Source organism: Pollicipes pollicipes, unplaced genomic scaffold (assembly GCF_011947565.3).
Source record: "Pollicipes pollicipes isolate AB1234 unplaced genomic scaffold, Ppol_2.1 Scaffold_7262;HRSCAF=8765_pilon_pilon_pilon, whole genome shotgun sequence".
Taxonomy (NCBI): Eukaryota; Metazoa; Arthropoda; class Thecostraca; order Pollicipedomorpha; family Pollicipedidae; genus Pollicipes; species Pollicipes pollicipes.
Window position 1 is genome coordinate 12,289,151 of NW_023597055.1, and position 5,786 is coordinate 12,294,936.

Sequence of the window (5,786 nt, forward strand, 5' to 3'; positions counted from 1 at the left end):
GGCGGGCGGGGCCTGGCTCAGCCAACGTCGCGTCTTAATACATGCTGGCTGTTAAAGATGACCGGAGTCCGCCAATGTCCCTACGGTCTCAGGCCTAAGGTCCTCCTGGCAAACGTACGCAGTGGAATGCACAATGTGCGATGCGTGAGCGGAGACGTCAATCATTATGTTAACATAGCAGGGCACGTAGGCTGTTAGCTGTGGTGGCTAATGCAACGCTACTGCAATCTGCAGTGGAGCAATGACACGAGATGGAATCAATAAGGGTTGGAATACAGAGCGCCGAGGCTCGTCGCTGGCTCATTCATATCCGACCCCTATTCATTTCATCCCCAGCGACCTACTGAATGGCAGCAAGACCCAAATCCCATCCGAAAACGAGCCGGGCTAAGAATGTCTGGAACCGATCAGAACGGAGCGGACGCATGCTCAAAAGCAACAGGCATGGCAACCCCTTCGGTTTGCACAGCTTCTAACACACTCCGGCCGCTGCGCCCGACACTGACACACGTTCAAATACGGCATAGTCAATTACACGTCGCGCCGCACGACCTTACTCCGGTCTGTCAACAGCCGCCAGTCGTCCGCGTCAGAGCGATCTGCGTTCCCCCGTCAGCGACTGTATGACGTCACAGCAAACGCATCAGGCGCACGGGGCTCCGGCGAGCACCGGAAGCGTGCTCACACGAACACATCCGGCACTCGGCGCCAGAGGCGCACTCGCACGAACACACCCGGCACACGGCACCAGAGACGTGCTCGCACGAACACACCCGCACACGGCACAGGGGCGTGCTCGCCCGAACACACCCCGCACACGGCACCAGAGGCGTGCTCGCACGAACACGTCAGGCACACGGTGCCAGAGGCGTGCTCGCACTAACACACCCGGCACACAGCACCAGTGCTCGCCCGAACACACCCCGCACACGGCACCAGAGGCGTACTTGCACGAACACACCCCGCACACGGCACCAGAGGCGTGCTCGTTACGAACACACCCGGCACACAGCACAGTGCTCGTCCGAACACACCCCGCACACGGCACCAGAGGCGTACTTGCACGAACACACTCCGCACACGGCACCAGAGGCGTGCTCGTACGAACACACCCGGCACACAGCACCAGTGCTCGTCCGAACACACCCCGCACACGGCACAGAGGCGTGCTCGTACGAAACACACCCGGAACACAGCACCAGTGCTCGTCCGAACACACCCCGCACTCGCACCAGGCGTGCTCGCCGAACACATCAGGCACACGGCGCCAGAGGCGTGCTCGAACACACAACCGGAACCTGAGCGAACACACCGGCACACAGCACCAGTGCTCGCCCGAACACACCCGCACATGGCACCAGAGGCGTGCTCGCACGAACACGTCAGGCGCCGGTGCCAGAGGCGTACTCGCACTAACACACCCGGCACTCGGAACCAGAGGCGTGCTCGCATAACACACCCGGCACACAGCACCAGAGGCGGGCTCGCCCGAACACACCCGGCACACGGCGCCAGAGGCGTGCTCGCACTAACACACCCGCATCGGCACCAGAGGCGTGCTCGCCCGAACACATCAGGCACAGGTGCCAGAGGCGTGCTCGCCCGAACACACCCGCACTCGGCACCAGAGGCGTGTTCTCACGAACACACCCGCACACGGCACCAGAGGCGTGCTCGAACACACCCCGCACACGGCACCAGAGGCGTGCTCGCCCGAACACCCCGCACACGGCCCACGGCACAGGCGTGCTCGCCCGAACACACCCCGCACACGGCACCAGAGGCGGTTCTCACGAACACATCCGCACACGGCACCAGAGGCGTGCTCGCACGAACACACCCGCACACGGCACCAGGGGCGTGCTCGCACAAACACACCCGCACACGGCACCAGAGGCGTGTTCTCACGAAACACACCCGCACACGGCACCAGAGGCGTGTTCTCACGAACACACCCCGCACACGGCACCAGGCGTGTTCTCACGAACACACCCGCACACGGCGCCAGGGCGTGCTCGCACGAACACACCCCGCACACGGCACCAGGGCGTGCTCGCACGAACACACCCCGCACACGGCACCAGGGCGTGCTGCACGAACACACCCGCACACGGCCAGAGGCGTGTTCTCACGAACACACCCCGCACACGGCACCAGGGCGTGCTCGCACGAAACACAGGCACACGGGCAGAGGGGCGTGCTCGCACGAACACCCCGCACACGGCACCAGGCGTGTTCTCACGAACACACCCGCACACGGCACCAGAGGCGTGCTCGCACCCGCACACGGCACCAGAGGCGTGCTCGCACGAACACACCCCGCACACGGCACCAGGCGTGTTCTCACGAACACACCCCGCACACGGCCAGAGGCGTGTTCTCACGAACACACCCCGCACACGGCACCAGAGGCGTGTTCTCACGAACACACCCCGCACACGGCACCAGAGGCGTGTCTCACGAACACACCCCGCACACGGCACCAGAGGCGTGTTCTCACGAACACACCCCGCACACGGCACGAGAGGCGTGTTCTCACGAACACACCCCGCACACGGCACCAGAGGCGTGCTCGTACGAATTCAGACGGACTGGTTTGACCAAGAGCACCGAAGCCGTATGCGTTGCAGAAGACCTGAATTGGAATCCAAGAGGCTGGAGCCTCATTTGCGGAAATCGTGCAATACAATGCGCATAAAAGCCGTTTAAACGATACAATCTGGCGCACGTCCTCATCCTCAACTGGCAGCTGTCGCGATCCGACCACAGTAACAGCGGGGCGAGCCAATGACATGTGTGTGGCCGATTGCTGGCCACGAATGTCGGCCAGCCTGTGCGACCCCTGCTGGAGATGGGGATGGAGACTCTCCGGCACCGTGAGCACGGAAAACAGGCGCTCCGTGATCTCTTTCCGGCCGCACGCTGCAAGTAACACCATCATGGAACTTGCACTTGGACACGTATTTACATGTAAAAGTACCGTGGAGAAACTTGATGTTAAGACACTTTCGTCGGCTGCACATCAGAATGCACATGATCTTCAACAATAACGATTTGTGCATACAACTGAAATGTCCATTTTTGTGGATAACATTACTGACACATTTCAGAACAAACAAGAATGAACCGTGCTACGCTCACATTTTACGGAGCGGCAAACCTCCACAAGAATGCCGAGTAGACCAGTTAATTGTCTTGCACTCTCCCAACTTGACGAACATTTGAGCCGCTTCACATGAGGATTTCCATGCATGGACATGGACATGGACATGGACATGGACATGCATGGACATGGACTACTCTCGACATCTTCATTTCACCAACGCCTCCTGATATACTGACGGCCGGATATTTCCGACACAAAAACTTCGAGTCCCGTTCAAACAACGACCCAACAATTCGCACACCATCAATTTGCCAGCCTCGCCGTTTGTCACACCTCGCCCCGAAGACAAAAAACAACATCAAAGCGTCCTGACCCGGACATAACCACAAAGGCCGTGGCCGTACCGACCGCGACCGAGCCGCTAGAGCCTGGGAGCGAGGCAGCGGCGCGGCGGGAAAGTCCCGGAGCCGGCATACCTCAGCGGCGAGATCAATGCTATCAACGCAGCGGGCCGGCCGATGCCGCGCCATTTGTCACCGCGTGACCGCGTCGCGACGCAGCAATGTCACGGTCGAGGGCCGCGACACAGCGCCGGCCCGCGCAGCCGCCGACAGCGGTCCTCTGCTGCGGAGAACGGTCCTCTGCTGCCGACAGCGGGTCTCTGCTGCGGAGAACAGACCTCTGCTGCCGACAGCGGGTCTCTGCTGCGGAAAACAGACCGCTGCTGCGGAGAACGGACCGCTGCTGCGGAGAACGGACCTCTGCTGCCGACAGCGGACTTTTGCTGCAGAAAACGGTCCTCTACTGTGGAGAACGGACCTCTGCTCCAAAGAACGGACCTCTGCTCCAAAGAACGGACCGCTGCTGCGGGGAACGGACCTCTGCTGCGGGGAACGGTCTGCGCTGCTGCCGATAACGGCTCTCACCGCGGAGAGCGAATCTCTGTTGCGGACAACACACCTATACGGTGAACCGAAGCGAGGTCACGGCGGAGCCAGAGGTCGCAGCACCCCCACAGAGCTGCAGCAAGCATAGCATAGCGACAACGTTGTGAATAAACCAGCTCAGCGGGGGAGCTCCAAATAACACAGCAGTATAACAGAACTTTGCAAAGCATATCTCAAGGAAGGTAAATAACGAAGCAGCTTCGTGGAGCGCATATTACGGTTCATAATCAAATGTATACAAATTTCCGGAGGCGCCAACCGATACAGTTTCCACATTTTGGGTCGGGACATTCTGCTCCTTCTATTGCCAATCACTAGCCACCAACGAAAGTCGCTACCGAAACAACACAAACAAAAATGGCCGTACGTGTTTGGGATAAATCTGACGAACGCTAAGATGCACGCAGCCCTACTCGCGCCACCAGACTTATGTTCTTAAGGCATGTCGTCAAGACGGCTGTGGGCAGGCTCGACCTCGGTGCCTCAAGCCTAAGGACTCTCTCCCTCTATGCAGACACTCACCGCCAGCTCGTGTTCGACGTGAACAAAATTGTTTACTGGGCGCATACGTGAGCATACCGATCAAAAATCGTGAAGATCTGGGTCCCTGACGACGTCGTTTCCTTTATAAACGGCAGTCCCGGCCCCCGCACCACACCCCCAGACATAGGTTTGGACAACACATTAGTTTTAGATCCCAACGTTCAGAAGAAAGCGGGCCAATGCCGTTTGTTGGCACATCTTTAAAGCATGTCCCGTCCTTTAATTCCATACCCCAACGTTCAGAAGAAAGCGGGCCAACGCCGTTTGTTGGTACATCTTTAAAGTATGTCCCGTCCTTTCTCGCGGCTATGTGCGAAACTATACCCTTGGTAGCGAAACATAAAGCGGTGGCTGAAAGCCGAGTGCGAGGCGACACATGCGGGCCGAACGCTAGGACGACGAATGCGAGGAATATTATGCACGTAGATGAGACGGTAGTAATAGCCTTATTGTTCGGAGAAAAGAAAATTTCGGCAACACGCTTTTATCGAAACGAATAGCAGAATTGAGTTCAAAGGTGCCTCCCTATGATCCTACTTGGTTTTTCAGGCTTTGTTTTGAAACAGCGAGCCAAACTTTTACGGAACACCAACAAGAGGCTTCAAAGCGCCCTCAATAAACCGCGGGACTAAGCTCTCCTTCTGGCAGACAATTAAAAATGCAATGCGTAGCTGAGTTTTAGCCAGTGTTTTATTCTGGCTTCTTGAGAGCTCCGGCTAGCATGTTCTGACGGCTGCTATTCGGTTCAAAATTATGCAAGTTGTTACGTGCATTTGCGAGGAGCATTACGCGCATAAATAATATAGCATGCCGCAGGACTAAGTACCTAATGTGCTGCAGCCGAACGACCATATAATGGTAAGTGAACCTGCATCGCAAGAGTCTGATGCATCATAATATATCTAGGTTTCATTCTCCAGGTTTTTCTCCAAGGAATAAGGCTGTTCCTTCCGTCTTATTTCACGTAAAAAAGTCACGAGTCTTTACATTTCGTGCGTTACGTCGCTGCCACGTACCAACCAAAACGTCACCGAACAACTGTAGAAGCATACATGATCGCCCAGACATGCTCCGAAATTCCGCAAAGTACTGCCACCTTTGGATGACACGGGGACAACAGCAGCATCAGCGTGTAATGCGTGTGTCATTGGGGCTTTACGACGCACTCAGTTGCTGAGGCTATATGGCGT